Raw genomic sequence first — 23631 nt, 5'->3', positions numbered from 1 at the left:
CTGTTCTAATAACAGACCAGTGCTCAACATTTCTGATTATGGGGAAAATCACTTTACACCAGCCCCACTGGAGATGTGGGTATCAGGAATGGGGACAGCTTGTGTACTTGAAAGGAGAAGCTATCTTTGAGCAGCAATTTCCATTTGGTAAAGCAATTCATTAGACTTGGGGAGGCTGAGGGTCCTCTGACTCTTTACCCTCCCTGGAGCTGGCTGCCCCAGGTTCACCCAGGGAGGACATGGTTCTGAGTGGCTGCACAGCAGATGAAGGTTGATGTCAAAGTATTAATTTCGAGTCAGCACTGCTGATGTAAACTAAACAGATGCTCCTTTTAGCCCACAGAGTCAACTGGATTGTAATTCTTCTCAGTTCTTAGCCTAGAAGCAGAAGAGCATTTTGTTGTTGAGGGAACATGTTGGCAGGTGCCTCAGAGGTCTGAAAGGTTAATGCAGGCTGCCGATGAGGGCTGCCTTCTTGGGGGATCTGCCAGCTAATTTTCTGGAGATGATAGGATTGGAGAAAGCTAGAGCTGGAAGGACCTTAGGGATCAACCTGCCTTTTAAAACTGGAGGGATAAGGCTGGCTAAGAGGTCAGGTCTTTCAGTCAGGTCACCTCCTGGATCTACTACTCATGAGCAGTGTAATATTAGGCAAATTACATTACCTCCTTGAACTTGGTATCTGCATCTATAAAATGGGAATAAGAAAAAGCCCACATTATAGATTATGCCTTGTCAATTAGTCTCATACGCACACGTATCATTGGTTCTCTAATTCTTAAGGGTTCAGAGAAAGTCTTTTTCTCACAAGCCGTTGATTCATTCGTTCATTTACCATCTTTTTTACACCTGCGGTAGGTGTGCAGATTGCCGTGGGGAGCAAAAAGGGACATGATTTCCACCCCCATTGGAGATAGCGATCTGATGGGTGAGACTGGTCCTGATTAAGTTACCATGCCAAGACATGTAAGTGCAACAGCCATATATGTGCTCTGGAGCAGCAGTTCCTGGTGCTGTGAGAGGGCTTCAGAGGGGACTCTGATTGAGTTTGGGAGGCCAGGACAGGCTCTCCTGAAGTGACAGCTGATCTGAGATCTGTGGCACAAGTAGAGGTTTGGCATGTGGGCGAGAGCAGAGGCTGAGTGGAGGAAATAGCATGACCAAGTGCCTGCTGAGAGGGGGACAGTATGCAGAGTGCTAGGGAGAGGGGCAGGTGATGAGCTTGGACAGGAAGGCAGGGACCAGGCTGGCGATGTGGCCAAGCTAAGGATTTGTTGTCTTCCTCCCAAGAGCAGGTGGGAGACTGAGTTTCACGAAAGTCAGTGTGACTACAGTGAGGAAAGCAGAGACTGTCTCTGCTTTCCCAAGAATTCTGCTGTCCTCGGTCTGGGGTCAAGGCTCTGCCCTCTGCTTTCCTGTTCCTTATCTATTTAGGTTCATTTCTCGGCTCTCCAGCGCATAGAGTCACACTTAACCATTCTCCTTCCTGCTCTGTCTGCTCTCCCCCGGCACCTGCCCCTCCATTCTTTGTCCGTCCTCAAAGGCACCTCTCTTTGCCCTTGCTGCATTGGTCCTCATAGATGTGCCCCATCCTCTCACCCTCCAGGCATCTCTCCTGTAACCAGTCCTCAGAGGGATCTCCTGCCTCTGTAGAGTCACTGGTCTGCCAACTAGGACAGGTGCCACTCAGTGCATGATGTTTTAAAATTTTATGAAGCCCTTTTGCATGTGTTCCTCTCTTAGCGCCTCATTATAATCTCACAGAATAAGTAGGACAAGAATTATTATCCCCATGTGCTAGATAAGAAAACAGTTTGAGAAAAGTCAGGAGACCCATGCAAGACCATGCAATTGGTGGGTACCGGGGTTTCCACTCAGGGGTCAGGTCCTGTAACTTTGAGTCCCTTGATTTTTTTCTTTGTGTGTGTGTGTGTGTATGTCTTTGTATAAACCTTGACTTTCTTTTCTCTTGGATAAATACCTAGGAATTGAGTGCCTGGATCATACAGTAGATGTAGTTTCACTTTTTAAGCCAAATGGAGTGAACTTGTTTTCTAAACTGGCTTACAAAGTGTTTTGGCTGCTTTACAATCCTACGAGCAGGGTGTGAGAGTTCCAATTACTCTACATATTTGCCAATGCTTGATATGATTAGTCTTTTAAATTTTAGATGTTCTAATAGGTGTAGAGGAGTATCTCATTGTGACTTTATTGTGCATTTCTCAAATGATTCATGATATACACTTTATAAAGTGTTCCTGCTGTTTACAGGGCTTATTCTATCCACTTTTCTTTATTTTTTCTTGGACATCCCCAAAATAAAACTTTTGTTTTATTTTATTTTTTAACATCTTTATTGGAGTGTAATTGCTTTACAATGGTGTGTTAGTTTCTGCTTTATAACAAAGTGAATCAGCTATACATATACATATATCCCCATATCTCCTCCCTCTTGCATCTCCCTCCCACCCTCCCTATCCCACCCCTCTAGGTAGTCACAAAGCACCGAGCTGATCTCCCTGTGCTATGTGGCTGCTTCCTACTAGCTGTCTATTTTACATTTGGTAGTGTATATATGTCAATGCCACTCTCTCACTTCGTCCCAGCTTAGCCTTCCCACTCCCCGTGTCCTCAAGTCCATTCTCGACATCTGCATCTTTATTCCTGTCCTGCCCCTAGATTCTTCAGAACCCCTTTTTTTTTTTTTTTTTTAGATTCCATATATATGTATTAGCATATGGTATTTGTTTTTCTCTTTCTGATTTACTTCACTGTGTATGACAGACGCTAGGTCCATCTACCTCACTACAAATAAATCAATTTCATTTCTTTTTATGGCTGAGTAATATTCCATTGTATATGAGTGCCACATCTTCTTTATCCATTCATCCGTGAGTGGACACTTAGATTGCTTTCATGTCCTGGCTATTGTAAATAGAGCTGCAGTGAACATTGTGGTGCGTGACTCTTTTTGAATTATGGTTTTCTCAGGGTATATGCCCAGTAGTGAGATTGCTGGGTCATATGGTAGTTCTATTTTTAGTTTTTTAAGTAACCTGCATACTCTTCTCCATAGTGGCTGTATCAATTTACATTCCTACCAAAAGTGCAAGAGGGTTCCCTTTTCTCCACACCCTCTCCAGCATTTATTGTTTGTAGATTTTTTGATGATGGCCATTCTGACTGGTGTGAGATGATACCTCATTGTAGTTTTGATTTGCATTTCTCTAATGATTAGTGATGTGGAGCAACCTTTCATGTGTTTGTTGGCAATCTGTATATCTTCTTTGGAGAAATGTCTACTTAGGTCTTCTGCCCATTTTTGGATTGGGTTGTTTGTTCTTTTGATATTGAGCTGCATGAGCTGCTTGCAAATTTTGGGGGTTAATCCTTTGTCAGTTGCTTCATTTGCAAATATTTTGTCCCATTCTGAGGGTTGTCTTTTTATCTTGTTTATGGTTTCCTTTGCTGTGCAAAAGCTTTTAAGTTTCATTAGGTCCCGTTTACTTATTTTTGTTTTTATTTCCATTACTCTAGGAGGTGGATCAAAAAAGATTTTGTTGTGATTTATGTCAAAGAGTGTTCTTCCTGTGTTTTTCTCTAAGAGTTTTAGAGTGTCTGGCCTTACATTTAGGTCTTTAATCCATTTTGAGTTTATTTTTGCGTATGGTGTTAGGGAGTGTTCTAATTTCATTCTTTTCCATGTAGCTGTCCAGTTTTCCCAGCACCACTTATTGAAGAGGCTGTCTTTTCTCCATTGTGTATTCCTGCCTCCTTTATCAAAGATAAGGTGACCATATGTGCATGGGTTTATCTCTGGGCTTTCTATCCTGTTCCATTGATCTATATTTCTGTTTTTGTGCCAGTACCATGCTGTCTTGATTACTGTAGCTTTGTAGTATAGTCTGAAGTCCAGGATCCTGATTCTTCCAGGTCTGTTTTTCTTTCTCAAGATTGCTTTGGCTATTTGGGGTCTTCTGTGTTTCCATACAAATTGTGAAATTTTTTCTTCTAGTTCTGTGAAAAATGCCATTGGTAGTTTGATAGGGATTGCATTGAATCTGTTCAGTTTTAATAATAAACCTCTTTAATTAAATGTAATGCAATGTTATTAGATTTGTTTTTTGTCATGAATAAGATAAAAGAATGGCTTTTTACATTTTAGATGTGATTCCACTATATACATTCATCAAGAGTGGTATTTATCACATTGCACAATGATCTTTTCTTTATAAATCTTCCTCTCCTCCACTAGACAGTGAGCATCTCAAGAAAAAGTCTGTGTCTGATTTGTTTTCGTATCCCGCATGACCATCACCATGCAAAGTTCAGAATAGGAAATTTGTAAATGTTTAGTGAATTGCATTCATGTGTTTATCTACAAGAACTAGCTCTATGGTAGATGCTCAAAAATATTTAAAAGCTTAAGTGAATAAGTAAATTTTGGATTTGCAATCATGTAATGCTGGTCAGTTCTCATCCTCTTTCTGTTTCTCAATTTTCCTGTCTCCTTAATGGGCAAGTTTGATCACATGCACTTAGGATCTTTCTAAGTGTTACCTATGTCCCTAGACCTCACCTACCTATGACAACAAAATAAGGTCATATTTCTCTTAATGCTCAAATTATACTGACTCTGACTCATGCTCAGATGAATGAGGAGCCTGGTCCTGAGATTTCTTACCCTAAGTCTTCCTCAGATGATCACTCTGAGAATCATCGTGCCTTGAACGAGAAAGATACATCACACAAGAGGATGTAGAGCCCTAGGGTCACCCCCTTCATCCCCTCCCTCCCTAGGTTTTGAAGAAAGATTTTACTTTGCATTCAATGAATTTTTCCACACACTTGAAATGAGCAACAGACAAAAACCCTGCTCTAGACCTTCGAAATGGGCCTCTTAGGAAGGCTCTTTCAGTTGAGATCTGCCAGGGAGGCTGGGTCAGGAAAGGTATCACCTAAAGTAGCCCCTATCACCTAAAGTAGTCCATTTGTGTGTGCCCCAGCCTGCAACCCCATCTTCTCACAGGGGTTCTTCTCTGGGCCTGTAGGAAGTCTCTGGTAATCTATTGGCCTCAGTCATTACCAACCCATTCTCCATCAGACAACTTCTAATAACATTAAATCTTAAAGGGAAGGTTTCTTACTGCCCTTCCTCCAAAAAAAATCCCCTTGGTTCCTTCGTAAGTTTTTTGTGTGCAGATAAATTCCTGGGAACAGAAATAATTGACTCTACACATTAATCTCAGCTCTAGAATAGTATTTTTCAGAACATGCTCCGTGAACAATGTATCAGAACCCTCAGGTTCTTATCTGAGTCTTTGGCCTTACACCAGAACAGAAACTCTGGAGGAAGATGATGAGGTTTGCATTTAAAGCCTTGAGTGTTCATTATGCATATAAAACGTTTGAAAGCCATGGCCTTAGACCCTTACTGCCACCCAAAATTATAACCATAATAATTGGGTGTCCTCCCCCAAAAGAGGTCTGGTACTTGGTTTTCACCTGTGTAACTGGAAGGTCTACTCAAGTGGCTCATGTTCATAAGGTAAATTGACCTCTCTTTTTTCACTCACTGGTCTGCAAACATTTACAGAGCACCTGAAGAGCTAGATGCTGTGCTGGGAACTGGGTATCAGCAGAGAACAAGGCAGACATGATTGATTCCTGACCTCACCAAGCTTGCATTCTAATTCGAGGAAGACAGACAAGAAATAAGTTAAAAAAAAAAAAAAAAGAAAGAAAAAGAGCAAGACAGCTCTAGTATGACAGCACAGTGAAGGAACCGGGCAAAGAGAGATGATAAGTGACTTAATGGAGGGGACAAGGAACATAGTCAGAGTCAGAACACCTTCTCTGAGGAGGGCAGGTGTGAAGTGGGTAGAGCCTAAGACAGCACCTGAGAACCGGGCATTCAGGTAGAGGAAATATCCAGTGCAAAGACCCTGAGGTCAGAGAAAGTTCTCTGCTCCAGAAGCAGAAAGATGCCATTGTGGCTAGGGTATGATGAATGAGACAGGGAAAGGAAAATCAGGTGCACGGTCAGTGATGGTAAGGGATTTGGAAGGCTGGAAAGTATTAAGTGCTCTCTAGCTAGAGAGTGAGAACAAGAGCGAGAGAGAAATAACTGGAAAAGGAAAGGGGGGAAGGGAGGAATTTTTCCACTCTCCCTGGGGAGGATTACAAAGATGAGCAGAGCAGGGAGAGGAAAAAGTGAGGTGTCCATACAGACTACTTTATGGAAATAGAAGTGACTTCGTTATCTTAGAAGGTAATTAAGCGAAGAGAGCGAACACAGCTTCAAGAGTCAACACAGTTTATTTATGGAGATGCAGAGAAAGCAAGGATCTAGTGACAGTGCTGGGAGTTGAGATTAAAATGAATGTAAAAAAAGTAGGCATATTGACTGTGTGACCTTATACTGTTTTAAATTTAATTTGGTCCAAAGACTCATATTAAATATGGAAAGTCTATTGGTGCCTTAGAGTCATCTAATATTCTGAACAATGTCCTCACAACAGTCAGATTTTAGCTCCGTGGCTGTGCTCAAAGCTATGTTCATTCCGTAATTTTTTTGTCTCTTGCCTCAGAAATATTGCAGTAATCACCTGTAATCTTTTGAAAACTCAGATCTTTTCAATGAGGAAAAAATTACTTTTTCTGATGGGTTGATGACGTAAATTATATTTTATTGTAACAATTACATGATTACTTTATTGCAGGCAAACTTGTACTCACTCAGAGGGTTGCATGTTAGAGGCTGTAACTCTGTTTCCTTTCCCCAAGTTCTTAAATGAGAGGTGGGAAGAGCTCTGAGAAGAATGCCAACATTTGTGGTAAATCATTGGGGTGGTGGTTTAGTGAGAAAGCCCATGTGCTAACCCAAGACAGTGGACATGTTTTTCTTTTAAAATATATATCATTGGATGACTTGTGCAAAGATCATTTTATGTTGTATGTAAAACCTCAGTTGTATTGGTGTCTAAAGGAAAATTCTGGTAGAAAGCGTTTTAAATGATATAACCAGCTCAGTTAAATAAGGCAGGCTTCTTGAAGGAGGTGTATTTTTAGGGCAGCAGTTTCAAACTCAAATGTTCACAGGGGCCAACCAGGCAACCCAGATGTGTAAATCAGGGATCACTCTGTCTTTCTTCCTCCCAGACCTTTGGTAGACACTTAGGTACAAAACTTCTGATTTCCTTTTAACTATGCTATTAGATAAAACAACAGCTGACACTTGGCCTCAGTGTGTGGGAAACATCAAGGCGTGGTGGAGACTGTGGCAATCTGGAGATTGCTTGCTCTGTCTAAAGGAGCAGTCTCCATTCAGCCCTAGCTGATTGTTGTGTAGAAGTGATGTCAATCCATTATTGCCAGGTCATTCCATTTCTTCAAAGAGAAACTGGAATTCTAGATTTTTTTCAATGTGAGCTCCATTTTTTTAGACCAGCAATTACTTCAAACGTTTTATAAACTCTGTTTAGACACTACTGCGTGGGAGAAATCAAACATACTTGTGAGGACAGTCCAGCTCACTGGCCTCCGGTCATGCCCTCTGTTCAAAGGGAACCACTGTTTCTCTCCAGTTCACAATGTTCCACTTCTTTACCAACAATGGCAATCTTAGCTTAGTGGAAATCTGGAAGAAAATCAAATGAATTATATGTTTATGAGCTCAAAGACAAGTTCTTGCTGGATATTAGAATTTCCAGGAAAGGTCAAATTTGGAGTCTTATGAAATGTTGTCTCTGTTACTCATTCTTGAAGAAGCCCAATTTTATTCACAGCCGTGGCTCTAACTTAGTTTTGAAAAATACCTCCAGCTCTGAGAAATTTTATGTGACATGGTAGCGAAACTCGGATATTTTCCTGTTTAGATTTATGGCTATTTCTTGCTCTCGGAAGGGCTGCTGCTGGCTCCATCAGTGAAATGATGAATTGTATCTGACAGCAATGAATTCACTCAATGTACTCTTAAACCTTCCCAATTACTGGCTTTTTCCTAAGCCTCAGAGTATCTCAATAATGTAACTGAGAAAAGACTTACTATGACCTTCTTTTGTATCAATTTTAGATGTATCCTATTTGTGAAAACGCTGTCTGCAGATGTGTCCAGAGTTTTCTATGAGAATTTAGGAAAATCAAAGAAGAAATGAACATGGAAAATTGAAAGGGGAAATTAGAACCTTTTAAGGATAGCGCAGTGTCATCATATTCTTATTTAACTTAGATGGATTTCGTCTTTGTGGAAAGAGAACGAGAGGAGTGAGGGAGAGGAGTTCTGTCTGTCATTTTAACCTCTGTGAGGAACGAGTGATGAGAGACAGACTGGAATCTGCTTTTGTTCAATTAGTTTAGGTGCCCCTGTGCTCCCAATGTGAGCATCTTATGGAGAATATGGAGTTGAAAATTGCATATTTTTAAAACAACATGACCCATAACTTCAAGCCAAGCAAAGCATTTGATGCTCAGTTGAGGAATTCTGGATATTACGTAAGCTACTACTTATTAAGAGGCTTATTACATAAGCCTTATTAAGAGACAATACTTTCATACCCAGTGTGGCACCTTGCTGAGGTATTTTTCAAGGATAGACTTGATCTTTTACATTTTTCACTTTAAATGGTTCTCTCTGAGCGAGATATTATCTGCAATATGCTCAATCATACTCAACCATCCCATCTTCACCACCATCTCCGCCATTTCAGCCCCCACAGCAGATGGCCCAATCCACATCTCTCTCTCTAGCCCCTATGCTGCTGTCACTCACATTGGACGAGTAACTGAAGAAACTGCTTTCTTGGGTTGACCCACTGGAGCATTAAAAATGGAGATCATTATAAGCAGGATGATTTTTTTTCCTTCTAACTTCTCATATCCCATTTTTATTTCCCATTGAACATGAACACTATGCTAAGTGCTCACCATTTAAAGGAACACATTCTTTGCCTGGTGAGCATGTTGAGGGCATCATACCGTCTTAGCTTTTTGTTTGCTAAGGGCTTGTTACAGATAGAAGGAACCACCCATTGGATGCTGGAATGGAATTCAAAATGCCTTCTTTAGGAAAGGAGACTAGTTTTTTTTTTTTGTTTTTTTTTTTTTCATTTTAGCAGTGGCTAGGCAGGGGTGGCTAGAAGAGAAAAAGTGAACAAGGAGCTATGGAATTTTTAAGGGGAAATTGGAAAGAAAGTTCAATTGTACCTAGGTATTAGGCAACCATGAAGGGTTAATTGAATACCTATTATCTCTTCAGTTATGTGTTAAGTGCACTGAAGGAATATGAAGAAGTAGAAGGAGGTGGCAACAAACCTGACAGGAGAATGAAATAGCATTAAAAGTACCTAGTAGAGTAATTATTTATCTAGTTCTTAGAGCTTGAAAAGCAGTTTAAAATACATTATCTTACTTGACTCGCCCAATTAATTTAAGACAATGATTATGATCCTTATCTAATAGATAAGGAAACTGAGGCCTGGATAAAGTAAAGTACTTTGTCAAAGATGTCACAAAGAAAGAAAACTACAGGCCAGTATTACTGATGAACATAGATGCAAAAATCCTCAACAAAATACTAGCAAACAGAATCCAACAACACATTAATAAAAGGATCATACACCATGATCAAGTGGGGTTTATTCCAGGAATGCAAGGATTCTTCAATATATGCAAATCAATCAATGTGATACACCTGTTAACAAATTGAAGGAGAAAAACCATATGATCATCTCAATAGATGCAGAAAAAGCTTTCGACAAAATTCAACACCCATTTACAATAAAAACCCTCCAGAAAATAGGCATAGAGGGACCTTACCTCAACATAATAAAGGCCATATATGACACACCCACAGCCAACATCGTTCTCAATGGTGAGAAACTGAAACTATTTCCTCTAAGATCAGGAACAAGACAAGGTTGTCTACTCTCACCACTATTATTCAACATAGTTTTGAAAGTTTTAGCCACAGCAGTCTGAGAAGAAAAAGAAAAAAAAGGAATCCAAATCAGAAAAGAAGAAGTAAAGCTGTCACTGTTTGCAGATTACATGATACTATATATAGAGAATCCTAAACATGCTATCAGAAAACTACTAGAGCTAATCCGTGAATTTGGTAAAGTAGCAGGACACAAAATTAATGCACAGAAATCTCTTGCATTCCTATACACTAATGATGAAAAATCTGATGAAAGAGAAATTAAGGAAACACTCCCATTTACCATTGCAACAAAAAGAATAAAATACCTAGGAATAAACCCACTTAAGGAGACAAAAGACCTGTATGCAGAAAACTGACAGTGATGAAAGAAATTAAGGATGATAAAAGAGATGGAGAGATATACCATGTTCTTGGATCAACCTTGTGAAAATGACTCTACTACCCAAAGCAATCTACAGATCCCATGCAATCCCTTTCAAACTACCAATGGCATTTTTCACAGAACTAGAACAAAAATTTCACAATTTGTATGGAAACACAAAAGACCACGAATAGCCAAAGCAATCTTGAGAAAGAAAAACAGAGCTGGAGGAATCAGGCTGCCTGACTTCAGACTATACTACAAAGCTACAGTAATCAAGATAGTATGGTCCTGGCACAAAAGCAGAAATATAGATCAATAGAACAGGATAGAAAGCCCAGAGATAAACCCGCACCTATGGTCACCTTATTTTTAATAAAGGAGGCAAGAATATACAATGGAGAAATCACAGCCTCTTCAATAAGTGGTGCTGGGAAAACTGGATAGCTACATGTAAAAGAATGAAATTAGAACACTCCTTAACACCATACACAAAAGTAAACTCAAAATGGATTAAAGACCTAAGTATAAGGCCAGACACTATAAAACTCTTAGAGTAAAACATAGCCAGAACACTCTATGGCATAACTCACAGCAAGATCCTTTTAGACCCACCTTCTAGAGTAATGGAAATAAAAACAAAAATAAGCAAATGGGACCTAATGAAACTTAAAAGCTTTTGCACAGCAAAGGAAACCATAAACAAGATGAAAAGACAACCCTCAGAATGGGACAAAATATTTGCGAATGAAGCAACTGACAAAGGATTAATCTCCAGAATTTACAAGCAGCTCATGCATTCAATATCAAAAAAACAAACAACCCAATCCAAAAATGGGCAGAAGACCTAAGTAGACATGTCTCCAAAGAAGATATACAGATTGCCGACAAACACATGAAAGGTTGCTCCACATCACTAATCATTAGAGAAATGCAAATCAAAACTACAATGAGGTATCACCTCACACCAGTCAGAATGGCCATCATCAAAAAATCTACAAACAATAAATGCTGGAGAGGGTGTGGAGAAAAGGGAACCCTCTTGCACTGTTGATGGGAATGTGAATTGGTACAGCCACTATGGAGAACAGTTTGGAGGTTCCTTAAAAAACTAAAAATAGAACTACCATATGGCCTAGCAATCTCACTACTGGGCATATACCCAGAGAAAACCATAATTTAAAAAGAGTCATGTACCACAATGTTCATTGCAGCTCTATCTACAATATCCAGGACATGGAAGCAACCTAAGTGTCCACCAACAAATGAATGGGTAAAGAAGATGTGGCACATATATACAATGGAATATTACTCAGCAATAAAAAGAAATGAAATTGAGTTATTTGTAGTGAGGTGAATGGACCTAGGGTCTGCATACAGAGTGAAGTAAATCAGAAAGAGAAAAACAAATACCATATGCTAACACATATATACGGAATCTAAAAAAAAGAAAAAAAAAAGGGTTCTGAAGAATCTAGAGGCAGCACAGGAATAAAGACACAGACGTAGAGAATGGACTTGACGACACGGGGAGTGGGAAGGCTAAGCTGGGACGAAGTGAGAGAGTGGCATTGACATATATATACTACCAAATGTAAAATAGATAGCTAGTGGGAAGCAGCCGCATAGCACAGGGAGATCAGCTTCGTGCTTTGTGACCACCTAGAGGGGAGGGATAGGGAGGGTGGGAGGGAGATGCAAGAGGGAGGGGATATGGGGATACATGTATATGTATAGCTGATTCACTTTGTTATAATGTAGAAACTAACACACCATTGTAAAGCAATTATACTCCAATAAAGATGTTAAAAAAAAAAAAAAACAACTTTGTCAGTAGCTTAGTGTGTTTTGAACTGAGATGTTTTAACTCCATGGAAGTTCAGGGGAGGCGCAAGTGATTGGTAATGAAAGACAATTCTCTACCCTGTCTCTCAAATTTTTTGATGTCTTGTAAACAGGAGAACTGACTGCCTTTGCTCCAGATCATCTTTTCAAAGAGTTTGTAGAACAAAGAGTCCTGAAAGGTGGAAACTGCCTTCCTCTCAGGAGCAGAAGACAGGTTCATTTTCCATCCAGTACAATAAAGATGATGTCTTCCTCTAGGGCAAAAGGTCAGGCCCATTATAAAAGATTCGTGTTCCCTAAGAACCATACTTTATGGATGGAAAGGCCATTAGAAGTTCTACAATCCAACTCCTTTTTAAAAACTCAGCTTTATTAAGATGTAGTTTAATTACAGTAAAACTGACCAATTTTAAATGTATGGTTTGATGAGTTTCAACAAATCTTCATAGTGCCGTAACTATCAACACAATCAAGGTATGGGATACAGTATTTCTTTCACTCTCAAAAGTTGCTTTTGCAGTTAATTTCCTTTCTCAGTCTCTTGCTCTTGGCAAGCACAGACTTCTATCACTTTAGTTTCCTATCCCTATCGTTTTGCCTTTTGTAGGAGTCCATGTAGATGGAATGATACAGTATATTGTCTTTTATGTCCAGTCTCTTTCACTTAGCAAAATGTGTTTGAGTTTCACTCATGCTGTGGTGTGGATTAGTAGTTTGTTCCTTTTTTTTTTTTTTTTTTTTTTTTTGGGGTACAGGGGCCTCTCACTGTTGTGGCCTCTCCCGTTGTGGAGCGCAGGCTCCGGACGCGCAGGCTCAGCGGCCATGGCTCACGGGCCTGGCCGCTCCGTGGCATGTGGGATCTTCCCGGACCGGGGCATGAACCCGTGTCCCCTGCATTGGCAGGTGGACTCTCAACCACTGCGCCACCAGGGAAGCCCAGTTTGTTCCTTTTTATCGCTGATTAGTAGCATACATATATACATCAACTTGTCTAACCCTTCAGCACTTGAAGGACATTGAGATTGTTTCCAATTTTTGACCATAAACGTGCTAAATATAAACATACAAATTTTTGTGTAAGTATACCTTTTTCATTTCTTGTGGGTTAATTTGGAGTAGGATTACTGGGTTATATGATAAGTATGTTTACCTTTATTTAAATATGGCCAAACTGTGTTCCAGCAGCTATACCATTTATGCATTCTCTTTAGAAGGTTATGAGTATTCCAGCTGTTCTACATCCTCACTAACACTGGTATGAGCAGTCTTTTCAACTGTAGCCATTCTAAGAGGGTATGTAGTAGTAGCTTGTTACTTTAATTTGCTTTTCCCTAATGACTATTGATGTTAAGCATATTACACAATCTTATTTGCCATCTGTGTATCTTCTTGGGTAAGATGTCTGTTTGAATCTTTTGCCTATTTTTTTTTAAAAAGCTGTCTAGTTTTGTTTTCTTTCTGAGTTATGAAAGTATTTTTATCTATTCTGGAAATAGGTCCTTTATGAGATGTTGGTTTTGAAATTATTTTTTCCCAGTCTATGGCATGCCTTTCCAATTTCTTTCTTTTTTTTTTTTTTTTTTGCGGTACACGGGCCTCTCACCGTTGTGGCCTCTCCCGTTGCGGAGCCCAGGCTCCGGACGCGCAGGCTCAGCGGCCATGGCTCACGGGCCCAGCCGCTCCACAGCATGTGGGATCTTCCCGGACCAGGGCACAAACCCGTGTCCCCTGCATCGGCAGGCGGACTCTCAACCACTGCGCCACCAGGGAAGCCCCCAATTTCTTAACAGTATCTTTTAAAGAGGAAATTTTTTAAATTTTGACGATGTCCAGTTTATCATTGTTTTTGTGTCTGATCTCTTTGTGGTCTTTGATACCTATTAAAAAAGTTTGCCTAACCCAAGGCTGCTTGTATTTTCTTTTTTCTTTTAGAAATGTTATAGCTTTAACTTTTGCATTTAAATCTCATCCATTTCAAGTTAATTTCTTGCATATGGCATGAGCTCAGGGTTAGGTTTCATTATTTTACATGCTCAGTAGTTCCAACACCATTTGTTGAAAAGCCTATCTCTTCCCCACTGAATTCCTTAGTAATTTTGTTGCAAATTGATTGACCATGTAAATATGAGCCTATTTCTGAAAAATCTGTTCTATTCCATTAATCTATATGTCTGTCTTTATACCAAATGCTATGTTGTCTTATTATTATAGCTTTATGGGAATGTGATATATTCGCCCCCAGTAAAGGAAAGGCACTTGTCCCAGATCACACAGCAAGGGAGCTTCCAATCCAGGACTAGCATTGACTTATACTTTACTCCCAACTCTGTTCTCTTTCCCCTTCCTCTACATTGCCTCATGGTACCATTTGTTCCTGAATTCCTACCTTCACTCAATTTCCCTATGGCAGAGAAGAGTGAAAATGTAGTGACATATTTTTATGTTAAAAATTCATGTGATTTTTCGTTTTACTCAATCACATACTGTTTCATTTAATATAAAACAGATTTTTTTTTCTCCACCTCCTTTCTCATCCTCCTCCTTTCAAATCCAAGTAAACTTGACACTCGAGGAAAATGAGTCCCATCTGTCATCCATGTAGCTCTGGAGTGTACCTCAATTCAGTGGAATGGGCTGATGCAAATCAGAAAGGATTATTGAACCATAAGGACACAAGCCAGCAGTGCCATAAAGTGGGCTGGTCAGTAGACTCTCCAGAGGCACACCTAGGGAGTTTTCTTTGGCTTCCCTCCTTAATCAGAACTTCTCTGATGGTAACAGATGGTTGGTGCAGTATGGAGAAACAGTCACACAAGCCTGCTTCTTTGTCTAAGCCTCCATTTTGCAGTCAGCAAACATGAAATTCAGGACATCTGACAAGTCAACAGACATGGGGTTCCCAAATAGGTGTTCTCTCTCATGCTTTCTCTCTACTCTGGAATTACTGCTTCAGCCATGAGGACTTGCAGAGATATTGGGGTCTTCCTTTTCGGTATATCTAGAACACTGGCTGTGTGGAAGACAGGAACCTAGCCATAGAAAGAAAATCCAAAACCAGCCTTCATTGAAATGTAGTTTCCAGCTGAGAAATAAGTGTTGCTTGAAATAAGTATCTTAATCATGTTTCTTCCAGATTCCACTACCAATGCAGTTTTGTACTTCTTTAAATTTAAGCTTTTAGTGTAATCTCTCCATCCTTACTTCAAAAACACAGCTAAAATATTGATTGAGCATTTTGTGCTCTAGTGAATAGGGCATGCATGCATGCATGTATGTATACACGTATGTGTGGTTAGTGGATATGGATGTGGTATCAAAAACTGCATTTTAGGGCTTCCCTGGTGGCGTAGTGGTTGAGAGTCCGCCTGCCGATGCAGGGGACGTGGGTTCGTGCCCCGGTCCGGGAAGATCCCACATGCCGTGGAGCAGCTGGGCCTGTGAGCCATGGCCGCTGAGCCTGCGCGTCCAGAGCCTGTGCTCCACAACGGGAGGGGCCACAACAGTGAGAGGCCCGCTTATCGCAAAAAAAAAAAAACAACAAAAAAACCCCTGCATTTTATTGAAAAGATTTGAAGAAGTCATAATTAGCAAACTCAGAAGGAGAAAACAAGGGAAGGGTCATATATCATTTAGAAATATATTATGTATGTTAGAAGCTAAGGAATTTTGTAGGCTCACCCTTCTATGCCCTAAGTAACCCTTTCTTCTTTCCCTCTTCCCAAATAAGGAAAAAAGATCAATTTAGTATAGAAAGTTTATGGAGTCTTAGGCATTGACAATCCACTGTATTTAACTATTAAATACAGTAAAATCTCACTTAACTAAAGGACTCTATGAATAGTGTTCTAGTTATTTACCTTCTTGATTGAGGGTATAAATATTATCTCCCTCTTCAGCTTTTGTTGAAAACACTTACAAAATTTATGAATTTGCTTCCCTGTCTTCATAATTCTAGGGAACATAATTGTGTTCTTGTCATTATTCAGGGTCTGAAGAATTTAGGAGTCATTTGGAAAAAGCATTTCCTTTTTTAAGGCTATAATAGCAGTGATGAAATTGTGGGAGTTCCATTGAGTGAACAAGGACCCCAGCCCTCCGTGTTCTTATTGTAAAAAGAGAAGACAAGACTGCATTTATGGTTTTTGGACTGCATTGTGTAGAGCCCCTAGCCTCTTATGTATCATGCACAGCCTGAGATATTTTAAAGACTGTACTTTCCACTCATCACACCAATCTTAGGAGGTGGTTATTATCATTCTAATTTTGTACAAGTAGAAACTAGGGTTAGTGAGAGGTTGCATATCTTGCCCAAGGTCATAGAGTGAGCAGGAAAGAAAGCCAGCAGCAAGTTCTGAGCTTTTCCCCTGTACTTCTTACCACTGGACCCAATGTTGTTAAATGTCAATGATTACTTGCAGCTTTACTTTCTCTTCCCACTGGCCCCTGTGTCCTGAAAGATTCTGACTTAGGCTTGCCCTCTTTTGATAATGCATCATTTTAAAAACTGCCCCCACCTAACAGCTGTTATCTCGGACCCAGTACCAGCTAACTCTAATCTGAGTGTATTCACATTTTGGAAGCAGTCATACAGAAAAACGCAACCGACTTCATTAGGACAGAGTGAGCAATAGTGGCAGGATGATCAAGGGGACTCAGGAGCGTGTGACATTCCCCATACCCAAATGCCACCACACAAGCAACCCTCGCCTACTCTGTATATGGAATTGGATGGTCCTGGGGGAGTTGCCAAGGGTTTCTCACCATACATCATGTCCCAGAGCTTTCAGCTTTGAATGGATGTGGCAGACACTGGGACTTTGTCTCCCAGAGGGACAGGGGTCACTACGTGGCATCAGTTGCTCCAGAAAAGGAAACCAAATTGATGGAGTTCAGCTGCCTCTTTCCATCTTCTCATTAGAGCAGCACTTCCATAGATAGGAGTTTATTTACCATCTTCCTGAGCTGCAACTTTCAAGCATGCAAGAGATATTGTCATGGGCTCATTTGTCTGCACCATAAAATTAACTCTACCCTCTGAGTGGTGAGGCACAAGCCAGGGGGTGCTGAAGCCTCCCTGCAGTGCCTTCATTTGAGGTCCTGAAGTTGGACCTTCATATTTGTTCCCTGGTTTGGGCTTATTTTAGGGATATGGCAAACAGATTGCAAAGCAAGGACCATAAGTTTATTTTTGATCCTGTTTTGTTTTTTACTTTTAAAATTTAAAAGATATTACATCTTTATTGTAGAAAATTTGGAAGGAACAAACAACTATAGAGAAAACAGGGTAATTGTTTTAAAATGCAAATCCAGGCATGTCCCTCTGCTGCTAAAAACACTTCAATGGTTTCTACTCATACCTAGAATAAAATCCAAACTCCTTCTTGCTTATAGGGTTCTGCACTTTGGTAGGTTTTATTACATTTTTAATGCATTTTTATATTGTTATAATTACCATTTCATAAGAACTTTACATTGTCCTTAAAAAACACCCCAAAATATCTTGAAAACATCATTGTCATAACTTTACTACATTATATGTATATATCATAACATACCCATTTTCCTAAAGTTGAATAATTAAGTTGTTTTCAATTATTTTCTTTTATAAAGAGTAGAGGGAGGAACATCTATGTGCATAAATATTTGTAGGCGTTTTTAGATTGGAAAGACTCTGTGGCAATTAGGAGACTGAGCAGGTCATTTAAATGAGATAATGGATGAAAACACTTAACTGTACTTAGATGTGCATTATCATAATGAATGTAAATTACTCTACCTTCAGATTCAATTTATTCCAGCACTAACTTTAGGAATAAATTGGCTACCTCACAGTATTACTAAAATCTAGCCCTCTAACCAGTCTGCCCCCCAATCCTGCAATTTATGATTGTAAATGTTACTGTTCCAAGGGTTTCTGTACAAATATTGTTCTTGCTATGGCCTGTGTCCAAATCCTCCAAGGAAGGTACGTGTGGTTCCTTCTTTCTTTCTATTAGAGGCTACGTGGCCGTCAACACCTGGTCAGTGGAGGGAGTCATCTTGGGGCAAATGTCCCAGGAATACCCTTTCAAGTATGTCGTCAACAATCTCCGGGAAAGGTGTTAGTAAAATCAATTATCTTGTCCTTCAGTTGATACCCTGAGGGAAGCCTACCCTTTCCTCTTTTTTATATTTTTAACAGGAGGCTTTATGGGAGTTCGTTTACATTTGACAGGGTCAGGAAAGGTTGGGAAGGCAAAAAAGAACTAGTTGCTTTTTTAGTTATAGATTGTTTTGAAAAATCCTATTCCCTTACAATGTGAATACACAACTTAATCTTTTTATTTTATATTCATTCTATTTTGGAAAATGCTTACAAACAGTGAAAGAGAAGAACGTCCTTGTTATAGGTAGGAAATGCCTGGGGGAGGGAAGCCTCTGAAACATTAGGAGGAAAATACAACTGATTATTCAGGGCCAGAAGAGAAACCAAAGTTCTAGCCACCCCGCGATCTGAGGTAGCGCTCTCAGCCCCATACTTCCGCTTCCAAATCCTACATCTCAAGTTCCAAACTCAAACACCTACATGGTCCAGACAGATGGCATAAAAGTAGTCAGCCAGTTTGGGACAGAGGAGACTGGAAGGACATTTTAAAAACACTCTGCAGGGCTTCCCTGGTGGCACAGTGGTTGAGAGTCCGCCTGCCGATGCAGGGGACACGGGTTCGTGACCCGGTCCGGGAAAATCCCACATGCAGCGGAGTGGCTGGGCCCGTGAGCCATGGCCGCTGGACCTGCGCGTCCGGGGCCTGTGCTCCGCAACGGGAGAGGCCACAGTAGTGAGAGGCCCGCGTACCGCAAAAAAAAAAAAAACACTCTGCAGGCCTTGCAAAACTTATCTGCAAGCTAAATGCAGCCCATATATGGTATAGATGCATGTCGATATAGTTATATATGCACAAGGATGTATGTGTCATATATTACTCAACTTGGTGTGTGTCTATATATATACACACATACATATATATACGTATATCCTCAAGTTTTTAGCCTTGACATCAGCTTATTCAAAAAACTAGTCTTTGTTATTAAACAGAATGCTTAGTCTCTTTGTCAGAAATATTTGCAATTGTATTAATACCTTACTTTAGGGCTTCTTCAAGAATAGTGGGGCGATGTCTGGGGATACCTGTTAACATCTTGCACAAGTTTTATAAAATACATTTGGAAAATGGAAAATGTTTTTCTGTAATGTTTAGTAAGCCTGCATATCCATAGAAAAATATAATTACAGGCATCTGTGCTTAACATCAGCTCAGTAACCTATTCTTGAAAAATCAGATATTCTACATGAAAACACTAACCAAGAAGCGTATTTCCTATCACTATTTATTTTTTTTAAAAGAAAAAACTCTTATTTACAATAGCACCAAAAAGAATAAAATGATCAGGAATAAATTTAGCAAAATAAGTATAAAACTTGTACACTAAAAAGTGCAAATATCATTGAAAGAAATTAAAGAAGACATCCCAGGTTCCTGGGCTGGAAGACTTACATTTTTTTTTTTTTGACTTTTGAATTTTATTTTATTTATTTTTTTTACACAGCAGGTCTTATTAGCTATCCATTTTATACATATTAGTGTATGTATGTCAATCCCAATCTCCCAATTCAGCACACCACCATATTTCCTATTATTTTAAATGGGAAAAATTATAATGCATTATTCATCAACCCCAAATCCCCAACTAATTTCCTAAAACACAATTTAAACATATACACATGCAACAAGTTATCATTTAGGATGTAAAATACTTAAAACATTGCTTCCTGATAACCAAATTATCAATATGATTGTCAGCAAACAGTCGGTTTGTGTAGAGAGCGTGATATTCTAAGGCCTCTTTGCACTAACAATATTCCCTTTGATAATAATTAGCATACTCTTAAAAAATGCGATTCTGATGTTCCGTTCTTTGTGATTGGAATGTAATTCTAAGGCCTGTTTGCACTAACAATATTCCCTTTGATAATAATTAGCAAAATCTTAAAAAATGCGACTCTGATGTTCCGTTCTTTGAGATTGGAATGTAATTGGAAGGTTGTCTCCACACATTGTTTTGTTAAAAATGTTGTATTGAGTGTTTAAGACTTAAAAATAATTTTTTCATATATAAAGAGTAATTAAAACCGTTGCATTGAGAAATATATAAGTGCTATGAATTTGAGTAGTATTAAAAAAACAGGAGTCATTCTATTAGGAAACATTAACTGTAGAGGTAGGCTGCAGGGTTTGACTGTAATGACAAAATGTTCATAGCATAATGGCATAAAAAAATGCCTTGCTACAGGTCTAGTACAGGTCTAGTATGGTGTCTGACACTTGGTGCTCTAATAATATTATATCTATTTCTTTTTAATAAATTCCATCAATACATTCATTAATTGGGATTATGTTATATTTCTGTTATAATTAGAAAAGCTATTTTAAGAAACATTTGTGAGCTTCATTTGTAATCTGGGTTTAAATTATCACCTACACCACAATTCAAAAAGACACATGCACCCCAATGTTCATTGCAGCACTATTTGTGATAGCCAGGACATGGAAGCAACCTAAATGTCCATCAATAGATGAATGGGTAAAGAAGATGTGGTACATATATACAATGGAATATTACTCAGCCATAAAAAAGAACAAAATTGGGTTATTTGTAGAGACGTGGATGGACCTAGAGACTGTCATACAGAGTGAAGTAAGTCAGAAGGAGAAAAACAAATATCGTATATTAATGCATGTATGTGGAATCTAGAAAAATGGTACAGATGAACCGGTTTGCAAGGCAGAAATAGAGACATGGATGTAGAGAACAAATGTAGGGACACCAAGGGGGGAAAGTGGGGGTGGGAGGGTGGGATGAATTGGGAGATTGGGACTGACATATATATACTAATATGTATAAAATAGATAACTAATAAAAAAAAAAGTAAAGCAATAGTTTGTTAAAAAAAAAAAATGCTTACCTACAGTAAATTGAAGGCTGTGTCTGGATACTTAATAGAAAAAAAAAAACCAAAAAACCCAGTCCATGAAGACTAGTCCGAGTGTGGTTCATACGCAAAAAAACAAAATCTAATAATCAAAAGCAATTAAGTTCAAGTATGGTAAAGTATGCTCCTTATAGATCAATTCTGCTGTAGATAACTATAAACTCTGGACAAAATATCAATATAAAAAACAACTACTTGAAGGATCTAAGAATGAACAAAAGCAGACAGATTCCAGAGAGTGATAGAAACTTGGAAAAAGGGACTAGCATAGGATAAGTTTCCTGTTAATATGAATATGGCTTGCAAAGTTGGCACCATATGGTATCTAAACCTTTGATAGAAAACCTATAGCCTTTCTTGCCTGAAGAACCAGAGGACAGAGTTCAGAGCAACCATAATCATTAGGCAGCGAGGAAGGGACCCTGGAATGGAGAGAATCAGAGACAGGGTGACCTAATTTCTGTGTTTACACTCTTCCAAATCTCTGGCTGATCCGTGTACCACACAGAGCTGCAAACTACTGTTGGACTGCAAACTACTCAGCTAAGGAGTAGAAGAACTAAACTAATCTGAGCTGCTGCTCAACAGGCGAAGTTTGAAGTTGGATTCCAACCGAGTTAATTAATTGTCTCCTAAAACAAACAAACCAAAAATGTCAACAGTTTTTGGAGGAATGTAACAGAATTCAATCTCCACAACATACCATTACAATGTCCAGAATATAATCCAAAATTACTTGACATACAGAGAATAGAAATATGTGACCCATTCTCAAGATAAAAGCAATCAACAGAGACCAACCCCAAGATGTCTCATGTATCAGAATTAGTACACAAGGATTTTAAAGTAGCTCTTATAACTATTATTAATAAGGTGTAGGAAAATATATTCATGAATAAAGAGAGAAAACCTCAGCAGATAAATAGACAATATAAGAAAGAGACAAGGGACTTCCCTGGCCATCCAGTGGTTAAGACTCCGCACTTCCACTGCTGGGGACACAGGTTCAATCCCTGGTCGGGAAACTAATATCCTGCATACCGTGTGGCACGATCAGAAAAAAAAAAAATGAAAAGAAACAAATGGAAATTTAAAAACTAAAATAATACAATATCTGAAATAAAATATACAAATGTAAAAAGTACTATCGGGTATGTGTATTCTTAAATCACAGGAAATGTATTTGCAGCCTTTTCTTTGATGCCTCTCTCAGTTCTCCACACGGCTGGCAAGCACTGCCTAACCGTATTCTTTTATTTGTCATATTTTCAACTTCCAGTCTCCCCAAATTTCCAACAACATCCTGCCTGAAAAGCTTTTCTTTATTCTTCTTCCCTCCTCTTTTCTCTTTTCTCTTCCCTTTTCCTCCTCCCCTCAAACCTCTTTGGATTATGTTTTTTTCTCATTGTCCAGGGATTCCCCAAGAATGGGGACTCAGATTTTGACCCAGTAGGTAACAGTGTTTTTCCTTTGAAAAGAGAGGAGTGGGGATGAGGTGGTACATATAGTGACTGTTCACATATTTATTATTTGTTCCTAAACAGTATATTCATGGGCTTATTTGTACACCTGAATACATGTGTCACATTTATAGGTGTACCCTGTTCTCTAGTGTGCTGTACTTTTGACATCCTTTTTTCCCATTGATTGTTATTATTTATTCAGCTGACTAGATTTCTGTCTTTACACTGCTCACACTGCTGTCAACTTCTATTGTATCATTGACCCCCAAGGCTACCACTGCTTTGGAATAATCTAATTTTCCCAGACCCATTGACTGCACCTACTTTTGTCCTTCTTTAGCTAATAGGAAAGTTTTTATCCCTATTATGACCACACATTCAGAGGGAGTTCCCACGGCATAGTTGTTGAATTGCTAGTGATCTAGTTTTTTCCTTTGTACTTTAGTTCTTGCCCTATAAGAGGGCAAATGTGAGTAGTGGAACAGAGGATGGGTGGGGGAGAGCCAGATGCTAAGGTGGAAGACCTGCTGCTCAGTCTGGATCACTGTATTGTATATTTTATATTTTCTGTTTATTATGATGTTTTGACATCTTAAAATACATTTCTAGCTGGGGAGAGACTGCCCCTCTTTGGGCTAGCCAATTCTTAGAGGTAGGAAAGGGTTTAGTCAGGATTATGCCTTTGATATACATATTAACCAGTCCAGAGCCATCCCTCCTCTTTCTGGCCCATATCCCTCAGGAGGTAATATTCCTCTGTCTTAATCATCCTAGGACTAGGTACCAGGCAACTGGGGACCAATCCTATAGCCTAAAGCCAGCTAAAATTATTCAAACTAGCCAATCCTAAAATGTTTTCCCTGCCCTGCCTTGTCTTTCCCAAGGAAACCCCAATAAAGTCTTTAGCCTAAGTATTCTCCCTACTCCCATCTTTTGCCTCCTGACCACTCTGGTGTCGTTCCCATGTGGCCCTGTGTGGGGTACCATGCCT

The sequence above is a fragment of the Aethalodelphis obliquidens genome, unplaced genomic scaffold, assembly GCF_003676395.1.
Source record: "Aethalodelphis obliquidens isolate GAN/ISIS:26980383/991018 unplaced genomic scaffold, ASM367639v1 scaffold45, whole genome shotgun sequence".
NCBI lineage: Eukaryota > Metazoa > Chordata > Mammalia > Artiodactyla > Delphinidae > Aethalodelphis > Aethalodelphis obliquidens.
This window is presented reverse-complemented; position numbering follows the sequence as displayed.